The 26,566-nt window shown below is 47.5% G+C and overlaps 1 pseudogene; it reads right to left on the minus strand.

Moving 5' to 3' along the window:
* Nucleotides 1–1,181: 1,181 nt before the first annotated feature.
* On the minus strand, nucleotides 1,182–21,760 carry LOC149355271 (uncharacterized; annotated as a pseudogene).
* Nucleotides 21,761–26,566: the final 4,806 nt, after the last annotated feature.

Consider the following 26,566-nt stretch of genomic DNA (forward strand, 5'->3'; position numbering starts at 1 on the left):
CTACTCAATTCATGCAGGCAAAGCAAAAACGGCCACACGATTGCAAAGAACGAGAGAGGTGCCTCCTTTTTTTTTGCTGCAATCCATAAACTGCATAAGTTTAGCATATTGGGTAGCGGTCAGACCAGATATGTGCAGTGCTTCAACGCTAAACAGGCATCGTAGAATGATTCCTTCGGTGAACCCGCTGCATAGGCGCGACCAAAATGCAGAGCACACTTCGACATGCTAACTCTTCTCATGCGTTCCGCAGTCTGCTTTCAGCACTCGCGCCAGCTACGGCGGCCGCACTGGTGCTTGAATGAAGAATGATAACACGTAAGGAATTCAAGTTTGAATAACATAAGCAGTTACTAAGAATAAGCAGTGCAAACGCATCGCAAAGTTGTCAGCATGCCACCCAGGGATTTTTTACGTTCTACATCACTCACGTTGACAGCCGCCACCACCGTCATCACAATCGCTCGCATTCCATCCTCTCGGTGCTCTAATCCTGAGCCACCAGCTGGGTAACAGTAGACACACTCGCTCAATACTCGCAAAGTCCACGACAGCTTTTGCTCTTAACCAGAGCAGTTAATGCAAATAAAACTCGGCGCCGCTACTGCTCCGCCATATTTGAATTCGTTTACCGGATTTGTGCTAGGCTTGTGGCCAGTCTTGACCCTCGATGGATACAGGCTCGTAAATTCGCAACGCGGAAGTACATTTTTTCTTTACAGTGATTTCGAAACTGCCTTATTTTATTGAACAGCACAACTCTGAAGGCGCACTGCAAGGTTTTTTTTTTTGCATTTTTACACTGAGATACGCTGGTTGTTGCCTTTACTACCTTTACCTATGAATGAAAGTGATCCTTGCGAGGCGATATAGAAAAAAAAAATTTTCCCCCATATTCTTCCTGAGCGATGCAGCGTTGGCCCGTCAGGTTGATGCCAATTTTACAGGTCTAAATTATCAGCTAGTGCTTTTGCGCACCTCGAATTCTGCAATACTGTGGTCCTGCTACCTCCACGTCATTTTGGTAATAAGACTGCCGAAAAACAAAAAGCAGATTTATGCAGCTGGTGCCGTTCATAAAGCTCATTTACAGAAAATCACTGCTGGTTCCGACGTGACACGCTATGTCGCTGCGTAAAATGAGACGCGACGAGGCCGGCAAGGAGGGACGAGGCGTAGCCTGCAAAGTGTCACTTAGTTTATTAGGTGTAACTGACCAACGCCAAACGACACAAACAGCAAAAATGGGAGTCCTCGCACGTCAATTCTGGTGGTAAGGCAGCAAATTGTTGAAAACACAAGCCATGTGATGGCGGCACATAACACTAACACAACACAGAACGTTTGAAGAAAATGAAAGAGATAGCTTTAGTTTACAGCCATACTTTTGCAGGCTGTGTACGCCCCTCATATTATCAGGGTAAAATGAAGAGTTACACACAGGCACTGCACGCTGTAATACTGACTTCAAGGAGGTCAAAGGAACAGCCGGGACTCCATGTCAGACTTGCAGCTAAAACCTCATATAGTAAGATATAAGTTAAAAAAAAACAGCAGTTCCCAACACTGGGCCGCAGTCCGCGGCGTCCTGTATTACTCCGGTGGCTAATTGCAACAGTAAACGAAATCAGCTTTTTCATGTTTGACTACGTCAACCAATCCATGTATCAAAATTTGAGTCATAATTTTTTTGTTGTGATGAGCTTCTTGTTTAGAAAACAAGAAACATTTATCCAGTGGACTACTTTTTCATCGTGGAGGAATTCTGTGGGCGGAGGCTGAATGTGGGCGGAGCTTTACTGCAGACTTAAGTTGCATCAGACTATAGTTTAAGTTGTCCTCAAATGCCTCCACTGACAACTTCTCCGAAAGGTGTGCCTCCACCACTTATCTGCATATGTTTGGACATACCCATGCTTCTCATTTTTTTTTTATGTTCACCTACAACATCCTGTTTCCAACATATCCTTCATCCCTCATTATGAAACCAAACCAATGATGCGTCAACTTGTGTGCTTTACACCTGCATATGCCACCATAACCATGCCCCTTATTATGATCTCAATTTATCATAGTCACTCCACAGATCTTTCTGAGCAATCACACCTGACATATGCTGAATACGTGATCATTACAATACATCGCAAAAAATACAATCGCACATTGCACCACCGTTGTTCCTTTGAGGAACTTGGTTGGTTGGTTTTGGTTTATGGGGTTTAACGTCCCAAAGCGACTAAGGCTATGAGAGACGCCGTAGTGAATGGTTCCGGAAATTTCGACCACCTGGGGTTCTTTAACGTGCACTAACACCGCACAGTACACGGGCCTCTAGAATTTCTCCTCCAAAGAAATTATAGCCGCCGCGGCCGGGACCTTTGAGGAACTGGACAAAATTATGAGCAGGTACAGTGAATTACCAATTCATTTTAGAAAACAAAAGACATCTGTAGCCGAACAGGAAAAACTAAAAAATGTTGAAATTTTCAAGTCTTGTCATGCAACAAAGTCACTGCAAATACAAAGCATTGTATAAAAATAGTATGCATCTACATGAACAAGCACCAAAATAAAGTTGACCATTCATGCCACTTAAGAAATTACACTTCCATAAACTCAATTTTTAAAATTTGCACACTGTCCTCACAAGGCACACATTTCAGTTTACCTCCAACTAAAACTATTTGAAAGTATGTCAAGCCATCTAAGGTTTGACTAAGCTAACAAAGGCTTCCAATTGGAACATTTGCTTGATTTATTCATGAAACACCCCCAAAATTTTGCACCTTTTGAAAACAAGCGAACACAGAGCTGTCAATTTCAACACATCACACAACAATGTGACTGGGAACAAATCATAGCATAAAAATGTGCACACACACGACAGAACAGCAATATGAAGATAATTCACACTAAGTGACAGGACCCATTTTTATACACACAAGTTCTAAACCATTTCACATTGGTAGCACCAGGCACACACTTCAGTTCGCTACCATAAATAACCTTTTAAAGAATGTCTAACCATTCAAGTTTTACTAACCTTACACAAGTCATGAACATCTTAACATACCCAACATTTCACTTTTTTTTTAAACAACCAACGAAAGGAGCACTGCAGTTTGTCCATTTTGGAGACAGTATATCTGAATGCTATGCCCCAGTAAAATGTAATGGTCACCAGAGTGAGCAGATGTTGCTTCCCTTGGAGCCTTACAGTTGAAAGACAGAATTGAACAGTATGCCCTAAGACCATGCTTCCATGGTCCATGTGGCCCATGCTCCACTACGTGGGGCCGCACGCATGAACAGTCCTTACATTAGGGCCATATCAGATTTCGAGAAGGCATTCACCAACCACTTCGTACATGCACTCAAGCTATATGAATATGCCTGTTCCTACCGCCGGATGGAGCAACCGGACGAGACCGTTTGTTTTTAGCACTGCTCTCCATACCATGGTTAAACACTGAGACTACGCACCACCTACTACTGAAGATATGCTTGTTTCAAGAATGCTTCATCATTGGTTTGATTGACTGCAAGCTTTCAGACCAGCTCTTTTACAGCCCTAAGTTAATGTTGTGTGAGGCGTTTCTACAGGGCGCTGCTCAGTCCCACAAAAACGAACGCTGGCTGAAATAAAGGCTCTTAGCTTCTGGCATTGAGAGTGTCTCGGTTGCTGTGGCTCCGTCTGCTAGCCTGGATCACGGCTAGGCTTGGCTAGGTCACCTCCTCATGGTGTTATAATTGCTTGGAATCCAGGATCAAGTTCCTTCAAGGCACGCTAACTCAAGACCATCTTCGTTGTGAACTCTCATGCTTCTGAGACACAACCTCAGTTCGCCAGTTTGGTAGGCCCAGCGCCACCACCAGCGTTCAACTTGTATGAGCTGGCTTCCTGGTCATCATGGGTCGAACAATTTGAAGATTTTTCTGTCGCTATGGCAGAGTCTTTGGCAATGGATGAAGTCAAGGTTCGTACGCTGCTGTAGTGTGTGGGAGCTCAAGTGCGCCATGTTCTCAATTCACTTGCGCACTCGGAGGTGGAATGTGTGTCGTACGCATAAGTCAAGCAACACCTCACAGCCTAGTACATCCATCCAGTGAACGAAGTTCACGAAAGTTTTCGCTTTCATAAGCACATACGTAGCAACTTTCATAAGCACATAAGAGCGAAGGAGGCTTCGGATGCAGGCTAGGCCGTGCTTCGCATTGAACTCTGTGATCAAGATGAAAGTATCAGCCGATGGCAGCTCCTTTAGTCTTGGTGCCATCCTGCTACTAAAGCAGCCTTCCAGTGAGCATCAAACAGTTTTTGCATCACTCGCAGCATGTCTGTGGTCGACTTGCCACCTCTGCAGATTTAGTGATTCTGTCTGAAGCTGATGTGCTTCCAGTGCCAGGTGCTGTATGTACCTAGCAAGCTGTTAGCCACTGCAGACATGCCGTCATGTGCACTACTGGACGGCCCACTGCCAAGGCAAGCTAATCTTGTTGAGCTGTTTGTTGAAAGAATTCTTTGCACCCTCCCAGATTTTGTCTCCACTTACCAAGACAAACGTCGCAAAGCTGAACCCAATGATGGCGAGTGCAACCTTCTGCTAGAGTACTGCACCAAAGGTTGGCCCAGGCACTCGAGACTACTGCTTCCGATTTAAGGAGTACTGGAAAAATCAAGAAACCTCAGTGTTTTCAAGGTGCTAAGTTACGATTCGAGGTTCGTTCTTCGGGCTCCAGCAATGGTACCCCACCATCTGAGACGGTATAACAGACAAGATCAGGCAACACGTGACTTGAGGGAAAATTTGGCTTATGGTTTATGGGCGTTTAACGCCCCAAAGCGACTCAGGCTATGAGGGACGTCGTAGTGAAGGGCTCCGGTAATTTCGACCACCTGGGGTTCTTTAACGTGCACTGACATCGCACAGTACACGGGCCTCTAGAATTTTGCCTCCATTGAAATTCAGCCACCGCGGCCGGGATCGAACCCGCGTTTTTCGGGTCAGCAGCCGAGCACCGTAACCACTGAGCCACTGTGGCGGAGCAATTTGAGGGAAAGTAAAGTGAAGCTTTATACAGGAATTCACATTTTTTAACAGACTGAGAAGCGAGCACAACAACATAGAACTGGCTATGGGAAAATCATCCCTCCTTGGCATCGCCGAAGATGCAAAAGATCTAAACCTAGTTCAGAACAGTTTACCAGGCTCCGGGGTCTGGTTTTAAAGACCAAGAAGACTGGCCCACATTTTACATCACCCAATAACAACAAACTCAACACATGATTGGTTTACAAACAGCATGGCACGCCTTAGACTTTCCGCAAGGTTCAGAACCTTTTTCTAACGAAATAAAACAGAAAACGCATGAAAAAAAACACATCAAAAACACTCCCACATGTCGTCGGCCTCCAGAAGTCTCGTGACCCTGATGGCCTCCCCCCATCAGGGCAATTATTGGACTCTAACGAACCACTACCACTGCGAATAAAAAAAAAAACGAAAGCGCTGAACTGCGTTTCTATGCCATTCGTCTTCACGATGACTGCTGACAGACATCCCCCGAAATCCCGGAAGTGGCACAAACCCTGCTGTTGCTGCCTTTGAACGTACGGGGACGTCCCTTTTGTCTGGCTGCATTTTGTTATGCCAGCCCATTTCTTGAGATCTGTTGATACACGCCACAATGTCACGAAGCCTGATAGCCGCGTCCTTGCTGACTGTACGTCACACTAACTGCTCCCAGACGATCTTTACTATGTCAGGACGGGGGGGTGGTCGACGTATGGCGGCTTTGATGGGGTGACGCCCTCCACCATTTTTGGCACCTTTGGTGCGAAACAACTCCGTGAAGGGCAATTAGCAAACCATGGCAGCTGACCCGCGCCTCCGCGCGCAGCTGCATCGTTCTCGCAGACAGCACTTCGGGTGGCTCCGGGAAAACGTGCCCCCGTCCTTCCCTCTAACTCTATCGCAGCTCAACATCCGCCTGCCTCGCCTTGTGTGCTTCTTGTCGACACACACGACGGGGGTTGCGAGGAGATTGCCGCCTCAGGGCACCGGTACAGCCACAAAAGGACAGAGCAACAATGCAGTGGGCATCCACCGATCCTTCACAGGTTACTTCTCAAAGAAGCCGCACGGCTCTTCAGCATTCCACAGGGATCTCATTCATGACGGGCATCAAGGAATTAATTGAAGCACAGGCACTGCTCAAGAGTCGGTGTGGTGGCCTACAGTCAACAGCCACAAAGAGATCGGCTGTGGCAAGAGCGCAGAACCAAGGAAGCCTTCTCAGACTCCAAGTCTTCCCTAGGTTGAGGTGGGAGCTGACCTTTTCCAACCTTCCCTGAAGCCACTGGTCAGCACTGTACAACAACACTGCAGTCATGATAGCCATGGCATTCCAGGAGTAGTCCGCAGCGACAACGGTCCATAATTCTCATACAAAGTCATCTTTACCTTCGCAAAGCCTTAAGGCTTCAGGCATGTCACCAGCAGCCCAAGATTCCCACAGTCCAAAGCTGAGGTGGACAGGATGGGGTGTATCATCAAGGACCTGGTGCACAAAGTGAACAATGCTTTCCTGGCACTGCCTGTCTACCAGGAAATTCCTGGCATCAGTGAAGTAAGCCCAGCTCAACTTCTCTTTGGCAGACGCCTGCAAACCGGAGTTCCTAAGACATCAAAACGGCTTGAACCATGCTGGCCCTCGTCTCAGTCGTTTAACCTGAGTGATCAAGCTAACAGGAAAAGGAATGCAGCTCAGGTACAGTGCCCACTTAAGACGAGTGGGCAAGGTTGGATGCGCGACATAAATAGCCCTGCATTCTGGGACCAGTTCAACATCCCCCAGCCATATGTAGTGGAGGACCTGAAGGAAGTTCTTCAATGTTGCAGGTTATTCCTCACCCCACTGTCCAATGTTGTAAGGTCCGAGGGTCCTGCCGAATGTGTTACCGGAGATGAGCCCAAGAGGAAGCCATCAAGCAGTGAGACTAATACAGCGGGACGCAGGTAGTTCTTCCTAGCCCGACCTCATGGCTTCACCCCCGTCACAACCTTCAAGTTCACCCTTTTGAGTGTCAAGGTTTAGAAAACTGATCCGAAGGCCCAGATGACTGAACTGATGCTTGTGTAGTGCAGGGCATACTGTGCATTTCTGTTCCTTTCTTAAACAAGGGGGGATGTAGTGTGCGTTGTGCTAGGTGGCATCACTGCTTTCTCGGCTACATATATCATGTGCAACAACGCTTTGAGGCCTTTTGCCCGCTAACCAGCACGGTGTGTGGTTCACTCCTGTGGAAGCACATCCCACTACAGTCACATGAGAAGGTGCAGAAGAGAAAGCACAAGTGCCCCACACAGGGGGCAGTCAAAGCAACAAAGCTGAGTCACAGTGTCACTGCATCCAAAAATTTGTCCGGGCACTCACTCCACCACTGGAGAGGAACTGGATGTTTGCTTCATTCTTCTGATAGAAAAAGATGCAGTCAAGCCTTGCTAGAACGAAATGGTTTTGAATCCCCTTTGAACCAGTCATAAAAATTCGTGCATCTGGCACCTATTTTTTTTATGACAAAATTTTCCTGCCACTGCACATTATGTTGAAATGCATCTGTAACGCATACGGAACCAGGTATAGTGGCAACAACGTTTGTGAGATGGTGCTTCCAAGTTCTATGATTGCTATGGCTGCATAAAAAATATTTGGCTTGTGCTAACACAGCATTACATGGCAGTGAGGCACTGCTCTTCGAGATAAACATCTGGCCGCACCACACATTTAAAAGCCGGTTTACCATTTACAGGGGCAGAGCTAAGGGTTTCCACAGATTCTCCATGTATTTAGCAACTGCTCTTCCTGTCCAATAGTTCAAGCTTACCAATGCTTGGCATAATGAAGTACGCCAGCAGGTTAATGGATGTGAATCATGGTCGGTGTGTTGGGTTTATGGCACATAGGCAACTGAGGCCATCATGCGCCAAACACAAGGTATTTTAAAAGTTTTTTGTTGAATATTACGGACATGTAAACAGTCATCTCTGGTGTAGAGGCCTTCAAGACGTTAATATTACCGTTTGAAATTTTAGAAATGACTACTAGTAAAAGCTTTAAAGAGGGCTGGGAAACCTCAGTAGCTATCCGGATGTGAATAATGCTCGCCATGAGGTGATTGCTGCGAAGCTACACATTGGATATGAGCGATGCCAATGTGGGAAGCTTTCAATTCATTTAGGCCGCACCAATGGCAAAATCATTGAAGTCTAAATGCAAAAATGCCTCTGTGCTGGGCAATGTCAGTGAACAATAAAGAGCCCCACGTGATGCTGCAGACTCAATGGAGCAGATACAGCTCAGAAACACATAAGGAACAGGTCTCACTGCCACCAAGTTACTCACCAAAACCTTACAATGATTGCACTGTCCATTGCTGTAAGTACTGCAGGCTGTAGTGCAGGTCCTATGGCCTGCAGTACTCGTCCCCAAGCTGGTGGCCCTTGGACCCGCAGTGATGGCACTGGCGGATGATATACCTGGCAGGCACACCTGAGAACGGTGCCAGGATGCCCACTCCACAGAATCTTGCGAGGCCCCTGGCGAAGACCTCTGCCAGCTCCTGGATACCTTCACCAGCCGACAGGTGACAGCCATCGGTGGCGAAAAGGTGCCTCTTGGGTGTCTTTATTGCATCCAGGAAGCGATGCTGAAAACAAAATGCGATATGCTGATAAATAAGGTAAATTGAGCAATAAATCCCGATAGCATACAGCTGCAACAAGTACTTCAGCTTTCTGGCAGATCTCACCAGTAAACAATGCATAAAGAAGGCAGAAAGAATGCATCCACACAAATGCAGTGCTCACTGAAAACCAAATTAAAATGCCTTAATTATATTCAAGGCAGGTAACCAAGCACACAAGGATAAGAATAGAGACCCGGATGTCCCCCTGTGCTAGGAGTGCTTTTTGGCAAGATACTGGCATATATTGATACCTGTATCTTCTCCTACTGCAGTCTTCTCAGCTACTATAATTTTCTTTTTTTTTTTTTTCAGAATGAGTCTGTGAACAAAGGTTCACAGGAGCTACAATGTGCAGCCGTGTCCTACGTGCACCGGTTTAGCTGAGAGAAGCATTCTACTGTGGTCGTTTATTTCCGCAACAGTCGGTACAAAAGCATTTACCCTAGTTGTCACTGTGGCCACTGCCGTGCCACGACACTTAGCTACAATCTGAGCTGCCAAGAGATGTCCAAGGTAGCTGACCAGACACTGGAGAATGTGCAGTACATAACAAAGAGTGGCATGTTTGCGCATGAATGCCTGCATATCTACACGTTACAACTTGCCTACCTGGCCTTTTGGAAGACAGATCTGCCACTGTTAACGTACCAGAGACTCACAGGCAACTGGACGCTGCATGCTCAATCATATGCTATGCATATACACTCCCTAGGCTTTTGCGATAATGTCATGCCCCACTCCAGGTATCAGTTTCGATGTTTGCTTGTCTTGCAATAAACTCCGCATTGTGTTTTGTGCAAGCTGTAAACAAACTGCTTTTAAAAACAGCAATGTGTTCCAACATTTTCTACAGTAAAAATGAGGATATAAGTTGGACAGCAATGTATGTGGGTGATATGTGTGATATGTGGGCACATATCGCCCACACACATAGCTGCTAAAAATGTTTAGTATTTTTTTGACAAATTTCTTCAGATAATCCAAACCATAACATACATTTCACAATTTTTCAGTGGTAAAAGCAGCCGTGCCAACGCACATTAAAATCGGTACCATAAAACTACTGGAACTCATCGCATCACTCAAATTCTCGGTTTGCCAAAAATTTCGCTCATTCATCGCCCAAAAGCAACTCGCAAGAGCAGCCAATCATAGAAGCATGTGCTGATTTGCAAAGGAAGTATTTTAGCAAGGTTTCAGCGAAGAAGCTGCCAATGCTCGCCTCATCTGAGCTATAGCTCGTTGAAATAGTCAAGTGAAAGCTTGGTAGGCATTGTCTAGTGTCTGACAGAAACCCGTCTGGTCGGGACGGTACATGAAGAAAACAGAAGGCACCGACCAAAAGAAAGGATGGCATGACGTTTTGGCTCCCCCACGGGAGTGTAGATTGGGGGCAAGTTTCCGTCATTCCGATTAAGCGTATGCGCTGTCGTGTGAATAATCAGCGATTCCAGATAAAGCCGTCACTTCTCGTCCCTTACTTTTGTGATCACACGTGCTTCTGCCCAGTTTATGTTGTGTGCGGCGGACACCGAGTGCTCGGCAAGCGCATTTTGATCTGCACACCGGTCTCTGACATCACTCTGGTCATCACGTATTCTTCGCTCAAGTCACCCAACTCGCCGATGTACACAGATGAGCAGTCCGCACATGGGATCGAATACACAACACATGGGGAACTTTTCTTTCTTCAGCTTGTCTTTGGTTTACACAAGCTGACTCCTCAATTTTCGAGCTGGCACATGTGCGGTCTTAACATCATAGGACCGCAATATGCGCGCCAAAGGTTCGCTGATGCCAGGAACTTAGGGAATTAAGACCGAATTGCTGAAGATGTGCATGTACGGCGTGACTTGTCCACCTGTGGCTATCCTGTACACGTCATGGACTCTGTACAGCATCAAAAGGGACGTCCCAGGCTCCAAGCTGATCCCGCTACCCAGAAACGAGCCGTGATTCCCTATGTTCCTGACATCAGCGAACCTTTGGCGCAGATATTACGGTCCTACGATGTAAAGACCGCGCATGTGCCAGCTTGTCACATGTAATAAGAAATTGGAAATAGAAGTATGAACTAAAGAAGTTTGGAGAAGACGAGGATGACGATAAGCATTACTTTTATTAATCCAAGAATAACAAAGATGAAGAAGCATTTGGTGAGGTGGGAAGAGATGATTGGTGGAGAAGAGAAGACAATGACGACGATGACAAGGATGGCGTGTAGCAACGCCAAGGCTATAAAAGCGCCAAAAGGCTGCTTGGAAGAAGCTTCTCCACAATCAGTGTCCCAAAAACTGGATCGATTACAAGTTCATTGCTGCTACGTTTAAGCGCACTGTATCTCGTGCAAAGGAGTTGTACGATACTGAACACTACGAATTCCTTTCGAAATCAGGTAATAGGCGTGCTTTATTCAATTACCTAAAATCCAGAAAAGTAATCTCGACCACCATGAGCGCTGTCTCCCTAGTTCAGTCTCCGACTGAACTTGCTCAGTCTCTAGAAGAGATAGGCAGAGGCCTTGAGCGTCGGTTTACAGCTCTTCTTCCTTCTCCTCCGAGATTTCTTGCCACATTGGACGATTTCGAGGACGTCACCCTCACTGAGCTCTCGAACACTGTATCCTGCCTTCCACCCGTGGCCCCTGGCCCTGATGGTGTCACTTCTTCTACGATTAAAATTTTGTTCGAGGAATCTCCCACCGACTTACTGGCACTTATAAATTACTCTCTTAAGGGGCCATGGATTCCAACTGAATGGCGTCTAGCAAAGATCATCCCTTTGCTTAAAAAGCTGGGACATGGTTATGTGTTAGACAATATAAGGCCAATTTCTTTAACTTCGAATCTCGTAAAGTTAATTGAGAGGGTGTTGCATGGTAGAATAATGTCTGTTATTTCAGAGACTGGGTTGTTGAACCCTTTCCAGATAGGTTTCAGGCCAGGATGCTCTATATGGTGTGCCCATACTGATCTGGAGAGCCGCATACAGTTAGCTCGTCGCCGAAACCAATACGCAGCGCTTGTTACTTTAGATGTTTCTAAGGCTTATGACAGCGTTCAGCACAGGACGCTTTTGCAAAGACTACAGGCAGTAGGACTTCCGAGATACTTTGTGGCTTGGGTTGCTGAATTTCTTGCTGACAGGGAATTTTACTGCTTCCAGAACGGTATTTCATCAAGCAGGTTTCGACAAGCGAGAGGAGTGCCCCAAGGGGCGGTCCTCTCCCCTGTACTTTTCAACATCTTACTCAGCAGTATTCCGTGCAGTACCAAGGTGTCCATCTATGTGTATGCTGATGACATCGCCTTTTTTGCTTCAGAGAACGACATTTCCTCTTTGTACCAGTCCTTACAGTCCTACTTAAATGTCCTGGACCAATGGTTAGGGGTCATTAATCTGTCCCTTAATGTCAATAAATGTGCTTTATTGGTTTTTCCACTCTCTCGTCCAGTTAATATCTCTATTGTTTATCAGAACCATGTAATTCCTCAAGTGCAAAGTATCAAATACCTCGGAGTAATTTATGATCCTTCTCTTTCCTGGCGGGCCCATATAGAGCACATCACTGCGAAAGGAGTCCGAGCAGTCGGTATGCTGCGCAGGCTGAGCAATGTTCGTTCTGGCATGAGAGGACACTCGCTTCTTATGATTTATAGAATGTACGTCCGTCCTGTCTTAGTGTTCGGCTGTGCTTTATTCTCTGGTGCGCCAGCGTATAAACTTCGCCCCTTGATTCTCTTGGAGCGGGAGGCGTTGCGCCTCTGTTTGGGCCTTCCAAAATTTGTGACGAATTCCGTTTTGTACCTGGAAGCGCGTATTCCATCATTGCCTTCAAGATTTCGGCTCTTAAAGGTGAAAACGTTTCTAAAAATGTGTGATTCATCGCTTCATGCCGCCAATTTGATCTTCCTTCGTCAGCCTCGGCCATTTTTCAACGAAACCTGGTCTCGTTTCCGCATCCCTCAGATTTGTTGTGTGCAATCCCTCCTTGACACCTTAAACGTCCGCATTTCGGACATCCTTCTCCTATGCGCCAATTCTTCATCTATCCAGATTGTCTTCGATGACATCTTTCCTAAACATGCAAAGTTAATGCCTTTTCATTTACTGAGCGGTTTGTTACAGGATTACTTGCTGCGTTTTAAATCTCATGTGCTCATAGCAACAGACGCCTCACAGTGTGAAGAAAAGGCCGGTGTTGGCATTTTGTCCATCTCCCTTGACTGGTCATTCTCTCTCCGCCTTCCCGATTACACCCCCATTTATTTGGCCGAATTTCTAGCAGTAGCCTTGGCCTTTCGCAAATTAAACAGCTCTTTGTCTTCTGTCGTAATTATGACGGATTCATTATCGTTGTGTTCCTCTCTCAACGCGCCTACAACATCTCAGGCTCTACACTTATTCAAATGCTTGATTCCTCCCCACGTGTGTTCGTTACGGTTGGTCTGGGTGCCTGGGCACACAGGAATCCATTTGAATGAGGTTGCCGATACCCTGGCGAAGGCATCTCTTCAAGGCCCAGTCGTATCTGTGCTTCCACCCAGCGCATATATTACTGCGGCCAGATTTCGCAGGTATCTGCTCTTGAATGAATTCGCAGCATCAGCTCTGACCTCCTCTCCCGAATTCCGGCATCTCCTTTACCCATGGAGCAGTAAAGGATGGCGATCACGCAAGCTTGAGGTTTCCTTCGCGCTTCTACGTTGTCGCGTGGCTCACTTAAACTTCTACCTTTACAGATCTGGTCTGGCGGTCTCCCCATTGTGCCCGTTCTGCGGAGAACATGAAACGATAGATCATTTCTTGCTGACCTGCCGCCGTTTCTCCTCTTTACGGAGCCGCCTGCTAGAACATCCGTTACGACAGCTAGGTCTAACGCTGTCAGCTGGGGTTGTTCTGTCTCTTGGGGCTTCCTCCCTTGGGCACAGTAATTGGAATGTGATCTCCGCCATGCAAAACTTCCTTACAGACACTAAACGGCTGCCGCCTTAAGCTCTGTTCTTTCTCATGATCAATATTTCTCTGCGCCGAAAGCTTTCTGAAACATGGAACTTTTAGCCCCGTTCTCAATTTCTGTCCCCTATCTCAAAGTATTTGTTTAGCTTATTTCAATTACACATCTGAATTTCTTTCATATATTTCCTAAATTCAATTATCATTATAATTATTGTTTTTAATCCATCATTTTCTTGTTTAACATTCTGAGCACCTATCAGTCGCCGCCTGTGTCTTGGCCAATCCCCCGTAGTGGGTACGTGCCATTATTTAGAGGACAACAACAACAACAACATAAAAGCGCGAGGTGGGTCATGAACCCGATTGGAAGACAGCAACGCCGGCTACTGCTTCTCGAGTTCTACGGCGTCGCACGGTAGACTTCCTGCCGTTCCTGAGCCCATTCCGGCAGCTGACTTAATCACCTGCTATGGCCAGGGGAGCTCGAACGACACCACCAATAACGCTGCCAGTGACGCCAGCCCAAGCACTTCGAACGCCACCTCGACGCCGGCTACCGAGATGCCACTGACCGGGCCTATAATACTTCTTCAGCACTGAACCGTGAGTACGAACACCGAACGCTAGTAGACTGGTTGTTCCCGGGCCATGTGTATTGATAGTCTTTGTGTTTTGTGCTAGTTTTGTTAGTTTCATGTGCTATTGTTTGTGTCGCATAGGTGTATTAAATGTGCATGTGTGTGGGTACATCAGTCGCCTAGTCCATTCTTTCGGCCCGAGTGTCCTGGGGGGATCCGTGACACAGTTCGAAAACTGAGGAGTCGTCTTGTGCAAATCAAAGACAAGCTGAAGAAGGAAAAGTTCCCAGGTGTTGTGTATTCGATCCCATGTGCTTACTGCGCGTATGTGTACATCGGCGAGTCGGGTGACTTTGAGCGAAGGATGCATGAACACCAGGGTGACGTCAGAAACCGACGCGCAAGATCAAAATGGGCTTGCTGATCACAAAATAAAGGGACAAGAAATCACGGCTCTATGTGGAATCGCTGATTATTTACAAGACAGCGCATACGCTTAATCGGAATGATGCAAACTTGTCCCCAATCTACGCCAGGTGCCTGGGTTCACTCATGCGCCGTGTATAAATAACCGACCCAGCTATGTTATGCCTCATTGTGAACAAGGCTCCCGTGGGGGAGCCGAAACGTCATGCCATTCTTTCTTTCGGTCGGCGCCTTCTATTATCGTCTTGGTAGGCATAATGGAGCAAGGAAGGTCATTTTGGTTGGTTTGGTTTATTGGGGTTTAACGTCCCAAAGCAGCTCAGGCTATGAGGGACGCCGCAGTGTAGGGCTCCGGAAATTTCGACCACCTGAGGTTCTTTAACGTGCACTGACATCGCACAGTAGATCTAGAATTTCGCCTCCACCGAAATTCGGCCGCCGTGGCGGGGATCGAACCAGCGTCTTTCGGGTCAGCAGCCGAGCGCCGCAACCACTGAGCCACCGCGGCGGGGCGAAAATGAAAGTAGCTATATTATGCTGGCGCCAGACCGAAGACACGTTGGCATACTATTTGTCCTGTCAACTGCGCTGAGCCAATATTTCACTTTTTTGTTCCTCGGCACACCGCTCCAGCGCTCGGCAGGCTTGCTGACTGCACTTGCCTTCCTCTAGCTGAAAGGCGCACAACAGTTAAGGTAAGCATGAATCGGTACTCACGTCTGGGTTCAAGGTGCCTACACACCGCATCCGCTCAAGTGCAGCCGTCAGCTTGCGGTGAAGCACGCGACGGCTTGCCTCGATCGGGAGTCCGTCGTGGCAAAACACCGCGGCAAGACCTTCGCCACGAACACGACGCGCAGCAGGTGCAGGACAAGGGCCTGTGACGTGAAGTATATGAGAATTCCGTACAGAAATGAACCGAAATTGAAAGCGTTGAGCAACCACGCACCTACCTTAGGGCCCGTGAGGTCATTACCTCCGACGTACACCACGGCAAAATCACTATGCTTAAAATTAAGTCGCCGCACAGCGCTTCGCACGGCGTCGTAGCCGCCGAGGCTAAATGTGCACGTCTCAGCCGACGGCCTTAAACGCAGGCGAGTCCTGCACAATCGCTTCAGTTGGCTGTTGCCGACCAGAACGCCTTGTTGAGCCACTGCTAAATGCACAAATACCGAGGCGAATACCTGCGAACGACCACTTTTTGTGCCTAGGGACTGTCAAGCGCTACGTTCCCTAGGTTTAATAAACTGGCGAACAAAAAGCTCTGCTTTTGACGCGCTAGGGACATTACGGGGGTTGGTGTCCCTAGGTTCATTTTCTCATTTCAGTCGGACCCCTACTTGACCTTCATCGGCGCACCACGTGATATGACGTCACAACAGCTGTGAAAGCTGGGGCCTCGTGCGCTCGCTTGCGGACGTGCAGCCTCCGCCGGCGGTTTAACTCCCGCTCCTACCGCTAGGAGATACTGGCGTCACGCAATTGTATAAAAGGCGACGCACTCTTAGAGTATCTGTTCTAGAGAGTATCTGTTCTCGCTTCGGCGAGCGCGGCTTCGGCCGCTTATCTGATTTTTGAGCAGCGTCCGCTCCGGCGGACGTAGTTGTTGCTGCGACGCGCGTCTTTACTTTCCTTTTTCTCATCCTCTGATCTCTTAACTCTCCCCTATCTGCACGTGGCAGCGGTGGTGGCTTGGCTCGAGCCAGTAGCAGGCCCGCGCAATTTCCTTTTCATCCTTCTCTCAGTCACAACAACAACAACAACATCTGTTCTCGCTTCGGCGAGCGCGGCTTCGGCCGCTTATCTGTCTTTTGAGCAGCGTCCGCTCCGGCGGACGCAGTTGTTGCTGCGACGCGCGTCTTTCCTTTCCTCTCTCTCCTTCCTCTGATCTTTTAACTCTCCTCTATCTGCACGTGGCAGCGGTGGTGGCTTGGATCGAGCCAGTAGCAGGCCCGTGCAATTTCCTTTTCATCCTTCTCTCAGTCACAACAACAGTCAGTTGAGCAGCGAGATGTCGGCCAGGCAGAGGGCGGCTCGCCAGACCGCAAAGCGCAAGTTACAAAGAGCCACAGGAACGGGAGAAGAACGAGAAGTACGGCTTGCCAAGCGACGTGCACAGTATATGCAGCTAGACGGCAGCGTTCTACAACCGATGCCGAGGTGAAGGATGAAGCTTCGAGTACTTCTCGCTTCGAGCGGCGAAATGCTACCAAACGGAAAATGCGTGCTGAAGAAACTCCTGTTATGCTTCGCATCCTAGGCTTAACCATAAGCTAAGCCAGGCCATTTTTTCTTGTTCTTTTTAATTACTTCACAATTTTAGCAATGGGTTTCCAGGTATCAAAGATCCTTGCTATTTTCTCTGGTTTACTGGTTTGTTCCTGTGTTCGTGCAGACGCTTATTTAGGCAACGTCCTGCCTGCCCCATGTATTGGTCTCCGCAGGAGCGAAGAATTACACAACTCCTGTGCGACAATCGACGAACTTACCGCTATGCGCGGTGCCGCACCTTTCATTTTTTTTTCGATTCTTCCCTCTTCCTTTAGATTGCCGGACATAACTGCTTTAGTTTAATGGGAGTTGATATAGCTACACTTCATTTGTATCTATTTGCTGCGTGTTTTACCCATGGCTGGCAGCTTAGTTGATACTAAGCGCCGTCCCGTGTCCTCCTCGTTCTTGACCCTCGTAGTTCGCGCTGTTTTACAAGAATGCATCTGTACCAACTGGCCCAACTGAACTCTGTGCTTAAACTGTTGTGTTGCACCACTACTTGAGTTGATCATAGTGTGAACGAGCATACCATGCAAAGGTTCCTCACTCGCTGTCACAGAGGAGTTTTCTCGACACCAGGCTTGCAACGCCGAGGCTAACAATCGCAACAAAAAGAAGGCGATCAATTTGAAATCCTCTATTTGGTTGAGATTAATTCCGGTGCCAAGACATTTCGACAAAAACACCCGCGGCTGTCGAAGCAGCCCTTTTCGTATATATGACATGCGATCCTGGAAAAGTAAACGTGCTACAAATAGAGCGAGAGGTGAGTGGAGACCATGCGGCGGAGCCTCGAGTCTCTCTATAAGCGATGATCGTACCGTTGCCTTGACGACTACGTTATTAACTAGCCAAGGAAGTTATTTGTAGCGAAGAAAGATGCGTCCCGCCACAATGCGTACATCGGATAGCTCGGGCCCCTCCTGATTTATTTTTCCTTTGTGCTGATCCTTCATCTAGCAACACAGGAAACCCATGTGTGACACCTCATCGAGCTTCCGTAGCTGCGTAACTTCATTCTTCGCTTCACTCGCATCTTCACGCGTGCGCTTAGTACTGTACTTGCACCGTGAACAGTCAGTTCTCAATGGGAATGAGATGACTTGCCGTATTTTGAGTGTAGAGGAAGCGTTCAGGGCAAACATGACTGGAGTAGTATAGTTCTCTTTTCTGTTGTTGAGCCCATACACATCCGGGTCTATCGCACTGCGCTAGCCAAAGAATATTGAGTACCTGAACTTTAATTTTTGTTGCAATAACTGTCAGCAGTCTTGCGCAATATGAAGGCGAGTTTTTCTTGGAGGAGAAAATAATTTTGTTAGGCGTTGGTAAGAGTCAGGTCAGGATTGAACACTGCGTTTTTTGGACGTTCGTCATGTTAAGATTGCCGACTTTTCGAAGTTCAGTAATAGAAAGCACAGTTCGTGTAGTGGCTATGATAATCGGCAGCTAACACTGGATCTGCCGAATTATTCCTGACCGTCACAGCTGTATTTTGACGAAATAAGAATGCCAGCGCGCTTCGATTTTGCTGCACGTTAAGAAATGTTTAGTGTTCAAAATTAATTCTGAGGCTTCAACTACAGCATGCCTCGTAGAGCACTATGCTCATCTGCCAGGGAAAACTCCGTCGATGAATGTACTTGCCATAGTGCGGTTTCTATATTGTTCCAATTTACGCTCAAGCGGCAAGCAACCATAGTTTTAGATGCATATGGTATCAGTATTTTCCCCTGGTCCTAGTGAGGGAAGTTTCAGCGGAAAGATTCGGTTAGCTTTCCACACATTCCGGTCGTCAACAAGCCCCGAAGCATCAGTACTGGGAAGTTTTCACGTTTAACCCTTGTGTAACTGCGGGCACCACTTAAGAGCTGCTGGAGTTCGCGTGTCTAAAGACGGATTGTCTTGATATGGTCCCTGGAAAGTTCTTAATACAAACCCACTGTCTTCACGCCCAGGACAAGGCGGGTCCCACCCAGAAGTCTGAGAAGAAAGCGCCAGGTGGTCATCACTCCAAGGGTGTGTCAGGGGAGACATGAGGGCGTAAAGCCTGCGGCAGCACACTCCGACACCTGTTGACCATTCTGCGCTCATCCGCTCCCGGCATGCGGTGCTGAGCCAACACTGTGTAGCCTCAGCCGCAAATAAAGTCTGGTGCACTCAGCAACTTAGCTTTAATGGCTTCCTGGGGACAGTTGTGTTTCGGGCCTGGCGACATTTGAGACAGCGTTGCTTCAACTGTCGCTTCCGTTTTACAGTGACAGCTCTACAGGAAATGTTCTGAGCTGTCAAATCGTAGGCGGCGTCGTTCGCGCACGCTGCACCCGCTCACCCGCACGCCCCTACCTGGATTGCTCCTTGGTGCACCAGGCGACTCCAACGCTCTCAGCACTCCTTCTGCCAACTACTGTGCGCATCCATCCAAATGGATGAGCGACCGTGCTTGCTGGACGCCTGCCTTACGCACTACCCCTTGCGTTGTAAACACGGCGCCTGCATCATCACTGCCCACCATTCCAGCTGTGACTGATATTCGCGTTATTACAAATGTAAACATGCTAGCCTTTACTTATTTTCCGTTTAGGCCGCCATAGTGAGCTCGACCAGAGTCGATTTGGCCTTGTGACCGAAGCACAACAGAAAATTCTGCTGCTGAATGGCAGTGGAACAAGACGACTAAATAGCAAAATGCCAAAACTGCGCAGATGACTTTTGACAAATAGTTCTTTGTGATAACCTAATGAATTAGACTAAGCCAACACCACTTCTATGTCAGTATATGTGATTTGAATCAGATGGCCCGTTTATATTTACAAGAGCGAGAGGAATCATTCTTCAAGATGTAATAATCAGCAATAGTCAATCAGGTTAGACTTATAGATTACCACCCCGAGATAGCAAAAATGCAAAAAAACATTGCTGTGATAAACCAGGAAGGTGCCTAAAGTCTATGCCGTGAGCCCACTCGAGGATCCTTGGCTCTCATGCCAAGTATGTGTCGACGGATAGCGCAAGGACCGTCGAAGTTGCAGGAAAACCAGCGCTGCACGTGCCGCCGAAAGTGCGAGCAATCATTCGCCTTATATTTTGTAAACTCAGTCGCCCTGAAGCCGTTCTACACGTAGAAGTCAGAACCGCACGGCCTCGGGAGCATTACGATCTGAATGGCGTGTTCGGCTGGACGGTCAAGCGGTGTCGTCCTCGCTATAACCGTCGGATCAGTCGCATTTTTACAGGTGCAGGCTGCGCTAGAGCCTCAATTATTAAAGGTCAATTTTTAAAATGACAGGTGATACTGAGGACGTTGCGTGCGGTTCCATCACAGCCCGTGACCACCCGGAGACCTGCTAACATTACGCCATTCCCAAGCGCTGAGGAGCCCTTCGTGGCGGAGAAAAGGTCGGCCGCAGATAGCAAGGAGCGCAGTATCACGTGACAGCGTCCGACCGAGGCGCAGAGCGCGCACCTGCGTCAGAATGGCTACCGGCATTTGTGACTACTACGACCGCAGCTGAACGAAGGCGAAGGGCTCACCACTGCAGTCCTTAACTCGTTGTTGGCGAGAAACTAAATAATGGGTTCAGTTGTTTATCTTTGCCGTACTTGCATAAAAATAGATAAATGGGAAGATAAAAAGCGAAAGAAAAAAATGTTAATTGCATTGCCTCTGAGATACAGCTTTCTTGCCTGTGGGGCAAAATGAGACAAAATGCCAGAAGTTGGCTTCCTTGCACATTAACTATGACTTCACGGACGAGTGTGAAATTCATGAAACTAATTTTTTAACAGGAGTAAAGCATAAGTGCACAGTGCACTTTATGCACAGCACGTGTGTGATGCCCGTGCAGCTTGGGTATTTCCTGCGCCCTTTCTTATAGACAAACTTTATGAAATGGCCCGCTGCATCGATGCGTACGCCTTTGCATAGAAGTGGTGTAGCTTGTCCATTGCGCTTCTTCGCTTGAAGGCTCTCTTCTACTTGAGAAGCAGCAACTGTCAATCAATCAATCAATCAATCAATCAATCAATCAATCAATCAATCAATCAATCAATCAATCAATCAATCAATCAATCAATCAATCAATTTTATTTTCACCAAAATAAAATATACATGGCGAAAAAGGGTGGTAGGAGAAAAAGCTGCACAATAGCAGCTTGACAAAGCTGTTCGCCTTCTTGACACTATCAGCACTTTCCCTTCTTGCCTTAGTGTACAGGCGAACTCATCCTTGCAGCCTCGCAGGGGCATGTGTGCTTTCTTGGGAATGTCGGTGGCTGCGGCACCTCTTCTGCACATTGGCCAGCAGTTCGCTACCACTACATGCAGAAAGTGGAAGAAAACTCTCCGGACTTTTGGACCTCACTTTTTGGACCTTACTGCAATCCGGTCGATCGCCACCAGCATAACGGCAAGTTCCACTCCGCCATGGACTCGTTGTACATGCCACGTTGTACCGACACGTTTTACAATAGCGTAACGTGTCGGTTGTCGACCAAATTTACGGCTCTGAGGCGGATGCTGTCCTCAGTTGTTTCCATGTCACAGAGTGCCCCACGACATCTTTTCCAACTCATTGTGAGATAGGAGAGCACAACCATTCAGGTGGGCTTCGGGGACTGTGCCGATGGAGCTGATACTGACTTTTTGCAGCACCACTTGCAGGTGGAAAATTGTGAACCAGTTGTCGAAATACAACACGTAGCCTCAGTTTTTCGGCACTGGACTTGCCATTCGGAGGACAACACTGCCACTGGTGCCTATGTCCGGCATGCCTGTCTCTGGAGAAATCGTCCCTGTGTATATTCAGAAGTTGTTCACGATCCCGGAAGTTTTACGCAGCAGAAAGAATTTATATCCCCACTTTTGGGGCTTCTTGGGCAAATACCGCTGCAGAGACCTGTGCCAATTGAAAGGTAGCAGGCCCTCATCTGCACAGAGCTCTTCGTGTTGAGGAATTTCTCTGCATTTCTCTTGACTTATGCGATCCCGATCTGTGTCACCAAATTCTGGTGCCTTCTGATTGTCATTAAAGTGCAGGGACATTTTAATGGACTGCAAGTGTTCCCTTGGCACTGTGCTTGCCAATTGTTTGATTCTGAAGTTCTTAGAACAATAAATACGTGTTTGCGGTAGCTTCATTGTGGACATTGTAAGAATGGCGGGAATAAATTATTGCAACTCTTTGCTTGTCATGACCAAGACTGTTGGTGTTTTGTTGAGCACTTTAGAGCGCGGGCTGCTAGCATATATGCGTAAGGAGCGCCTCATCGAAGTACCTTTTAAAGTAGACAGTTGTAGATTCAATAGGTTGCGGCAAGGCGGCCTATCTGAACATGCTGGGTCTTCTCTCCGCTTGCCGTCGTGGACAGTTCTCGAAGATTCGGATGGCTTTTTTGCGTTTGTATGAGTTGGGTGTGACGCAGGGTGAGCGGTAGTCACAGTGCTTTTGCCACTGCTGCCTCCGTCCAGTCCATTGAAGCCAGATTAGATACCTAGAAAAAAAGAGCACAAAAGTATAACAATTTAACTCCGGCGAAAATTATTGATCAATTACTTGTGGAAATTGCGCCTGTGCAATCGAATTTCATCACCATTTCATCGACTTCAACCGACTTCCCGTCACGTGCAATTGGCGTTGTTAGTAATTTCGTCTGTGTGGGCTTTCCAATTTAATGTGGAAGAAATGGTTGAGCCAAGATGTCTGTATGATGACTCGGTTCGAAGCGGTGTATTATTGATTGTCTACACCGAAGTACGTTCACCTTGTCGCGACACGCGCATTATTTTACATTTGTTAATTTTCAGTGCTAAGCCTATATGTCATTTCATGCACCGAAGAGCACCGTTACTTCAATCGGACTGAAGTGTTAGTATGTCATCATCATTAAGAACCTGACGATAAATAACACAGCCGTCGGCGCATAAGTGCATGCAAGAAGAGACGCAACTCGGGAAATCGTTGATATATATTTGAAACAACACTGGCCCTTAAACGGAGCCTTGGGGCAAGGCCTGATGTTACTGTGGTTAAGGAAAAATGGGAACCGTTAATACAGACGTACTGAGAGCGAGTAATGAGAACATATTCGAGCCTTATTTAGTAAAGCAGGATCAAGATTCAGTGCATGTCGTTTAATAATTAATAGCTTATGATGAGCTTTATCAAAGGCTTAGCAAAAGTCCAGAAATATACAATCTGCGCGGGAATTAATAAGTTAAGCGGGCAAACATAGACCCATCAACTTTTTCCATCATGTATACAGTTTAATACCTGAATGCTTCGCCACTGCAATATCAGCTTTTGCAACCGCAGCACCAATAATGCACATGTACGTGTAAATGAAAACAGTGAATGAAAAGTTTCATTAATGATGAGTGCAGCGCCATGCACCTCGACAATTTCAGGGAGGAAATCTGGCAGAGACGCTTAGAAATGTGACGAGAGCCTCTTGTCACCTTTTAGCTCAGCCCACTCTGCCTCTATGAAAACCCAAAGGACCTCCTTAGTCTCGGCTGGAATGGTGCGCCGCGGAAGGCGCAGTTCCATCAGGCCTCAGATGTTCTTTATTGTTTTAATATCCGCCCCATTGGGTGGCCATTGCAATATCAGGATGCCAAAGTCATCCAAGCTTTCGCCAACAAGCCCGAAAAAACAGGGGCACGGAAACAAAATGTATTGCCAAGGATTTTACTAAGGAAAAATGTTTGGAATCATGCAAATTTCTGCGAAAATCAATGAAAGAAATGTTTCTTCCGGCAGGTTATCTAGCACAAAGAATGTAAAATGTCAGTTTGCAACATAACCTCACTAACTGGTGTCTGCAAAAACAAGAATACTGCGAAAAAGCACCTTGGGTTCAATGTAGATGGATTTATTGGTCGCCTGCTAAGTAAATTTCCTGAAGGTAGAAAACTTCCTTACAAAACAGCTTAGAAAGCTTCCTTTGTTCTTGTGGCCATAATTATGTCGTTATTGTTTGGAGGTACTAAAGAAAAGAAGTCCATGCGGCTTTCTAATTTGCATGCAACTTCATTGCCTCAATTTTGCACAGTGATGTAAACACACCTTTCCATGTTTTTCTCGGTTGTAGGGCGACGTCAAAGAAGTGCAGAAGCTGAAGCCAGCCGGCTGTTGGTGCACTCTGCGACAGTCGCGAACTTCGCGGGTGCCCCGACTTGCCACAGCGAGCGGCTGGCTCGGCAGAGCAGCCCACTACACGTGCTTCTTTTTCGCGGTTGTTTGCTGAAGCTTCGATGCTAGTATGGTTCGCCCTTGGGAATTTTTTAAGCTGTGTGCTTGTAGTTTCCAAGCTATTGCGATACAGGAGGAAAACGGCGCAAAAAAAAACGTGCACAAAAGAGAGACAAACACGTCAGAACCACCGCCAACTTGCAACTGAATTTTATTTCGCAAAAACCCGCCTTTATGTAAGCCAACACGCCGTAACATCCGTGTAATCACGCACAGGCAGTAGAATAGATCACTGTAAGATACCTAACAGATGAAGCGCGATAGCAACCACGTAACATACTATTATGGCTATCCGAAAAAAACCCAACAAATGGATAGCAAAAGCACTAAAACGGTCATGACCAAGCAACTCTTAAACACCGAAAACGATACAAGCGCATGAGTGATACGGGATGACCAACAAGAAACGTGGAAAAAAAAGGTGAAGATTGAAGCCTTAAGACCATAGTAGTGTCAAAGGTAAAAAAAAAAGTTGAAATGAATGTTGAGCGCAAGCGTTAAAAATTGGAAACCAACAACCAGAGCCACATGAATGATAATCGATAACCAACCAGAAATATGAAAAAGGATTAACGCGGAGCTGAGACCAAAGTCAGCGTCAATCGTATAAAAACTAGAACAGCGCGATACAAGTGCGATAATTGCTATACAAGTGCTGTAGACGCGTGCGCAGTCGCCATGCTTAGGCAGTTGAGCGAACGCCTAACAAGTGCTGTGTGTCTGGAGGTTGCGTTAACTAAGAATCCGAATCAAATTTCTACGTGTCTGACTTCCCGCGAGAACAAGAGTTGGAGACGACATGGCTTCTTGCCATTACCCGAAAGGAAGTTCGCTCCATCGACGCATTCCAGAGTAACAATGTCCTGCTTTGATGGCGAAAGCCTTTAATGCCTCATCATTGTCGACAGAAGGTTGTCAGCAGAAGCTTGTCAGCAGAGATGTCACGCTTTTGACGGGTGTCCACCGATATATATCAGACAGTTACTGCGTAATTTTCTTTCCTTAAATACAGTTTTCGTTTTTTTCATTATGGCCCCTCTTTCTCTTTCTTCTTTCACTCCCACTTCCGCCCTTCCTCTACAAACGGATGACGGTGGTGGTGGCGGTGAAAAACTTCAATCAAAGAGAGCTTGAGGGTAAAAAAAAAACCCTGCTGCATGGTCGGTATCCTTAGTACGGGACACCGCATGACGAGGCCCCGTCTCGCGCCCGCTTGACCAGAGCCCTTTGGGACTCCAGTGTGGAGCAGTTGAGGAGGGCAGTCTCCCATGCCTCTCGGGTGGGGGTGGGGGAGGGGGGAAGGTGAGGATTCTGAGTACATGCCCACACCATGTGAAATATATCGCAGATCTCTCCACAGTGTGGGCAGCACTCATCTGTGTTCGGATCGAAGTGTTTTGCTATTGCAGGACAGAGAAGGGTTCCTGTCTGCAGGCACCGCAGAGTTCGCTCCTCCGCCTTACTCAGCCCCTTGGCAGGTGCCGGGTAGAGACGGTGGCTGTCGCAATAATAAATTAGGATTTCGCGGAACCGCAGAAGCGGTTTATGAGCTTCTGAGCCATGAGAGCTAGGATGAGGAGCCCGGTGTGTGAGCGCTCGGGCGGCCGCATCAGTGGCCTCATTGCCTTGTAGACCCTGGTGGCCAGGAGCCCAGATCACTTTTGTGCGAGTTGGATCGGCGAGAGCGCGTCTTAGAATTTGCGAGGCAAGAGGTGATATTTCGCCTGCAAGATAATGTTCACAGGCCCGGCGAGAGTCTGTGATAACCGTTTTCGATTTGGGATCGGCGGCAGCAAGAGCTATTGCGACTTCCTCCGCTCGTGTTGAATTTGGGGCCCGAAAAGATAGCCCATCGACATTCATTCCCCGATGGACTACGGCAGCCATGAAGAATCCCGCGGGCGACGGCCCTGTGATGTCCACGTAATAGACGCCCTCTTTATAGCCATAGTGCCTCTCAAGCGTGCGAACCCGCGCTTGTCGTCTGCCTTCATGTGAAGCCATGTCCATGTTACGCGGGAGTGGAGCGACCAAGAGCATGTGGCGCCACAGCACCGGTATGTTCTCCGTCCCCTCTGGTATGCATGTGTGTTGGATGTGTAAGCGGTTTAGCAGGCGGCGCCCAGGAACCGTCTGCGATAGCCGCGTATATTGGTTCACGAGGTGGGCTTACCGCAACTCCTGATAGGAGTTTACCACTCCCAACGCCTTCAGTTTGGCGTTGGAGGTAGCCACCGGCAGCAAGAGCTATTGCGACTTCCTCCGCTCGTTTTGAATTTGGGGCCCGAAAAGATAGCCCATCGACATTCATTCCACGATGGACT

The sequence above is a fragment of the Amblyomma mixtum genome, chromosome 3 (assembly GCF_055824585.1).
Source record: "Amblyomma mixtum isolate Tamu chromosome 3, ASM5582458v1, whole genome shotgun sequence".
Taxonomy (NCBI): Eukaryota; Metazoa; Arthropoda; class Arachnida; order Ixodida; family Ixodidae; genus Amblyomma; species Amblyomma mixtum.